We start from the raw sequence: 6,466 nt of genomic DNA on the forward strand, positions 1-6,466 counted from the left end.
GAAATTTCTCATTCATCGTGCAACCAAGTTGCATGATTCCAAGTTTCTGTCCAATTGAAACTTGGGTGATGAGAAACTCTCCCTATTTGGTAAACTTTTGACTTTCCATAAATAACATAATAAGAACCAAATCCATTATTGTTAATAATAGAAACATTTTAACATCAATTTTTTCATACACGCCATTGTAAAGATAATATAAAATCAAAATTTATTTTATTGCGGAAAAATTTGTCCTTACAATGCAACTCATTGAAAAACTTATGCTAATACATCTTTCTTAGCAATGTAATTCTAACTCTAAGTAGTAGCTCAAGAATCTAATCTCCAAGTAATGCGATCGAAGTCCATTCCTTCACGGTTAGATTCTGCTCACTTCTTCCCTTAAGCTTCCTTTCTTTTCTTCGATCCTACAAAACATCAATTGTAATCTTATCACATTATGTATTAAGAATCTAGAATAGAAGCTTAAAAGAGTTAGTCAATGGATTTTACCTAAAGCAGAGCCATACGTTTTGACTCTCCCATCTCTTAGATCTCTTAGGTAAATAGGGCAGCTTCGTCTCCAATGCCCCTTTTCTTGGCAATAAAAGTAAATTGACTCTTTTGGAACATGACATGGAACTACTTCAGACATTGCCTTTCTCTTATGATCAAACCTTTCGATCATAGCATGTCTTTCGTTGCCATTGTCTATATCCATAGAGGTCTTAAAGGCAGATTCACCAATCAACTTTTCTTTTCCATTGCGCCAAAACATTTATGATTCAGCAGCAATAAGCATATAGGTGAGATCTATAAGGATCATGTCGTGGTTCATCATATAGTACTCTCTTACGAACTCACTATGTAAGTTAGGAAGTGACTGAAGAACCCAATCAACAGCCATTTCCTCACAGACAACGGATCCCAACATTCTTAACCTATCAATGTGTGACTTCATCCCTAGGACATGTGCACACACCGACTTTCCTTCTTTATGTTTACTTGCCAAAAGGGCTTGAGTGATCTTGAACTTTTCAAGCCTTTGAACTTGTGGGTTAGGGAGAATAATTTGAGGAGGAGGAGGAAGTGAAGTATGATCTCTTGTTCCTCGATCGAATCGTGGAATATCATCTTCATGTGGAATGCTTGTTCCATGGGATTTGGGAAAATCATAGTTGTCGAACTTTAACATCTACAATACGGGAGAAAACGAATTGAAGTTAGTTGATTGAATGAGTCCTTAGCAAATCACCTAAATGAGATACTAAGGCTAGGACCCAACACAATATTCTACAACTCGGGAGAGGGATGCCGTAACCCTAATTGCAGAATATTTGAAGGTAGGTGAATGACGAGTCACTAATTTCCTCCACGAAAAACGAAAAAGAATTTAAGTTATAAATCTATGAAAACTCCTAGATCCTTTGAGATTCATTGATCTTTCAATGGCATGTTTAAATCTCGATATGCCCCTCTTGTTTGTGACTGGGATGCCGAGGATCACAAAGCGGGTGTGAATAACCATGCAAACTTACATGGTGCCCTCACATGTTACAGTCACCTATTCGATGTGCCGGTAAACCACACACGCTCCACCGATCTATGACAAACATTGAGTCACCCTTTGCTACCTTTGCTTAGAACCATTTGGTGTGCCGGTAAACCACACACGCTCCACTAACGTCTTTGCAAGGGCACAAAGTGTAATTTCATGGAATTGCATCAATTCACTTTTTCCTAAGTAACTAAGATTGAGAATTTTATGAAAACATTTAGTTACTTTAATAATTCATTATACTTATAATTGAAGGTTTCGTCCTATCCTACCTGTTCGGCTAACGACCCTCCACTAGTCAAGAGTGCGGTGGGTAAGAGTGGATACCCATTCTATCGTCATTTTATAGGCAATTTCCTTAAACACCCCTTATAGACCAGCTTCGTGAATGAGACCTACTAATGGTAAGACTGACTTTTACTCATATATATATATATATATATATATATATATATATATATATAATGTTAGACTTTTAATGTTATATATAGTATAGGGTGTATTTTACACTTTTAAAATACTAGGTGGTCTAATTTAACAATTATACTTTTAATTCAATTAAATTGTAAACCTAAACTTTTATGGATTTATTAAACCTCCTTTAATTATACACTTTAATTAATTAATAAAACCATAAGGGTGTGATTTGAACTTTTTCAAAACAATACTAGGGTTTTAGAATTTAACATTCCTAATTAAACTTTTAATCAACTTTTAAATTCCAAAACTTGAGGGCAAGTTTTGAAACATTTCAAAACATTTGTTTTTAGAATTTAAATATACATCAAAATTAAACTATTAATCAAAATTTAAATTCCAAAACTTGTGGGCAAGTTTTGAAACCTTTTTCAAAACATTCGGGTTTTAACTATTTAAATTTCAAAACAACAAAACTTTTGGGTTCAAATTTAAACTATAAAACCTAAGGGGAAAATATGAAACATTTCATAACATAAGGATCAAATAACAAATGATCTAAATTAACAATTAATTACATAATTATCCATATTTGATTTATTTAATGATTTCTTGCAAAACAATTTACCAATTTAATCAAAATAATTAATCAATTATCACATAAGGAAACAATTATCTTATTAATTGATAAATATCTTCAATTAGATCAAGAATATAGTCAAATATATCATAAAATCGGATTTATATTGATCTAATATGATAAGGTAACTATCCCAAAGCAAAAACAGCAAGAAGTCCTGAGATATACTCCATCTGACGAGTTGACTCGTCGAGTCAAGCTTGGACTCGTCGAGTCTGCATGGACTCGGCAAGTTCAGCTATGGACTCGGCGAGTCTAGCCTCCAGAACATCAAAAATCGAATTTTTTGAACATGTAATGCATCAATACAATTGAAACCAGTCTAGGCTATGATACCACTGATGGGTTTTGATCATAAGACATCCTATGTGCTCATACAAACCCTAATGCTTGGATCTAGGTTTCTCTATTGTATATGCAAGTTATCCAAGACTATAAACCCTAATTCTAGCATTCAAGTAATCATATTAACATGAGAATAGGTTTGAGATGTTACCTTGATTGTTATGTAGCAATAACAATCCCAAATCTCCTTGTATTGACTTTGGAAGGCTTAGAGTCACAAGTGTCACTCCTCTGATGGTTCACAAACACCATAAGCAAGAGGATGAAGAGGAGAGAGGATGGAGGCTGCCCAAAACCGTCTACAAACCCTAGAGAAGTCTTAGCCACGTTTTTGGTCATAAGGGATCTCTTTATATAGGAGCCTATTAGGGTTATCTAACAAGGAAACCCTAAATTGGATGCTTAAGCCCTAAGCAACCCATGGAGCCCTTTCCTTAAGGCCTTGGACGATTTCATATGGGCTTCCCCCATAGAATTCGTCCACCTTATAATAAAAGGCAATCCATGGCCCAAATTGCAATTATCTTATAATTACAATTCCAGTCCCTTAAGTTTAATTAATCTCTTTTAGTCACAAAACTAATTACCAATTAATTATTGACTAATATTAATTAAACAATATGATTTGTCCTTTAATATATTATTCTCATAATATATTAATAAATCATATTTAATCCTTTCTCTCCATAATTCATCCTATCAAGTTGCTTTGGTGAAGGCAACCCAAAAGGACCATGCACCATCGGGTCAAGTACATACCAAAATAGTTATGGACTTAGACACTAATCCAACAAAAGCTTAGTGAGATACACCCAAAATACCAACCACATACCATACACATAACATGTCATATCATAACAGAACACAAAACAACCATGCACTTCGGGTCTACTGTGTGACTGGTCCGCCGTACCGGGCCTTCTGTCCAACTGGTCCACCCTCCAAGTCTAGCCATATACATCGAGTCTACAGTGTGATTGGTCCACTCACACCGGGCCTTCAATACACCTGGTCCACTCTCTGAGTCTACAGTATGACTGGTCCGCCCGCACCGGGCCTTTAGTCGGCCTGGTCCACTTTTCGAGCCTCGGCACGTCTGGTCCGCCCTCTTGGAGCCTACAGCCTATCCGGACTGCTCGCTAGGCCATCAGGATAACCGGTCCGCCCTGGGTATGTTGGCCTACAGCACAAAGCAGGACCCGCCTCAACCTAACCCCAGTCCAACATCCATGTGCACATAAACATACAATCATATAACAATTCACATCCAATCAAACCGATCTAGCAGATCACATAATATCATCCTAACCAGGATACCGACCTAACCGGTCACTAGCATAGCATCATCCTATATACCAGAACATCGACCTTAACCAGGTCTCTAACATATACCATCCTAATTACCATGATGCAAACATAGCAAAGCAATCACATAACAACGATACCCGGATTACAATCCGATAAAGGGCCGACCTTAGTGTCGTAGACCTTGTCGATATAGTGAGGATAACTCACCTCGCAACTGCTGACTGAAAAGATAGGACCGAGCTGCTCCGACCAGTGACACGATCTCCACCACTAGCCAACGCCAAACCACTGAACTCAAAATAATTGCCAACAATTACCAAAATACCCCTGGAAGTCAACTGGTCAACTCTTGGTCAAAGTCAAAGTCCTCAGTCAAAGTCAACCTTCCTGACTGACTCTACTCGTCGAGTCAAACCGCTGACTCGTCGAATCCCTATACTCAGAACTCCCAATCCACGACTCAAATCGCCGAGTCGCCCCAAGACTCGCCGAGTCCAACAAACTCTGAGTCCTTTCTCACTCAACTCACCGAGTCGTCCCTCGACTCACCGACTCACAGCTCAACCCAAAAAGGTTAGGACTCCACGACCAAACTTGTCGAGTCCAAGAACAGAGTCGCCGAGTCCAAGGCAACATTCAACATACTCGCCGAGTTGTTCTTCCAACTCGTCGATTTCCTGCCCATCTTCATCCAACTCGCCGAGTTCACTCATGTGACTCGCCGAATACCTCTAGTTCTTAATCCATACAGTGGCTTTCCAAGCCATGCAGGGGCTCCAAACCATAGATCCACTCCCCTACAACCCATCCACCACGTAAAGTGACAAACTTTATGTGAATCCAAAGAGATCTAAGCATAAAACACTCTTGGGCTAAGGGTTGGGACAAAAGGACTTCACCTACATCCCTTGAACATAGACTTTATGGCTCCTTGGGTCATAACAAGCCTAGATTTGAGGTAGCAACCTCATATCTCACACCAAACTCAAGATGGACCTCATTCATGCCCCCAAAACCCCACAAATGATAAATCTAGATGCACAAAAGCTCAAACAACAGGTTATTACCTCAAATGAAAGCTCCAACTGAAGAGTAAGCTAAATATCTGTAAATCCCTTTGTTCCAATCTACTTGCTCTTTAATTTCCCTCCAAGATTTCCTCCTCCAAGGCTCTAATCTCTCACAAAGGAAAGCTCACACGAATCTAGGGTTTCTGGAACTCAAAGGGAAGGTAAGGAGGCTGGGGAAAAGGAGTTATGTTCTTTATATAGGGCACAACCCCCGATATTAGGGCTTCCTCTCTAATCCCGATATTAGCACCAACTTGTCGTGTTCCAGCTACCGACTCGGCGAGTTGGTCACTTAATCTCGCGACCAATCCCGCTCCGACTCGGCGAGTCGGAAGACCTACTCGTCGAGTCCCCGCCTTAATTTACACTTTAGCCCTTCAACTATACTTCTGAATTTCTGGGATGTTACAAGAGTGTTGGATTTGGCCCTATTACGCAGCTCTTGTCTGAGTCCAACCGTTGTAGGAACGAGTCTTTTACTCGAAGGATTATCTGAGCCTCGTCACATGTGATGGTATTCAGGTGATGGCTAATTGGCATCACAAGGAGGCCTTCAGCGGCTGAGGATTGGTTTGGTTAGAATTAGAGGTTTCCCTAGGGTAAGCCAAGGATGAGATAGTGCTGGGAGTAGTAGTAGTAGTAGTAGTAGAAAAGGGACCTAGTGGAGTCGAAGCAATTCTTGAGGAAAATACGGATAGATGTGGAAGGTAGTATGGGCCCGTACTACTGAAAGCAGAGGATCCGTACTCGATTCGGGAAAGGCCGAGACAAGACCGGGAACCTAGTAGTGTGTGTGTTTGGTCTCGCAGCAGTGATAAGTATTCTGATAGTGTTTGTGGTATATTTCCAGCATGGTGCGTTGCGAGAGAGGCCAGTGGGCGGATCAGGCACCGGAGAGGGATCAGGCTCGGGTTCAGGAGCCGAGCAGCTTGAGGAGTGAATGAGGGAGTTGATATCAGTGGAGGTTACGCGAAGTATTCTAGATCAGACTCCCATGATCTTTGGCACGGTCAAGGAGGGTATACTAGAGATTTTGGATGAGAGGCTGGGAGCCTTCCGTACCGAGATGATGGCTTTGATGGGAGCGCGTACCTTGACATTTCAAGAGTTCAGGGCTTGCGGGGCACCAAATTATCATGGGGTTAG

This window comes from Lactuca serriola, chromosome 3 (assembly GCF_051521515.1).
Source record: "Lactuca serriola cultivar US96UC23 chromosome 3, Lser_US96UC23_V15, whole genome shotgun sequence".
NCBI classification, from domain to species: domain Eukaryota; kingdom Viridiplantae; phylum Streptophyta; class Magnoliopsida; order Asterales; family Asteraceae; genus Lactuca; species Lactuca serriola.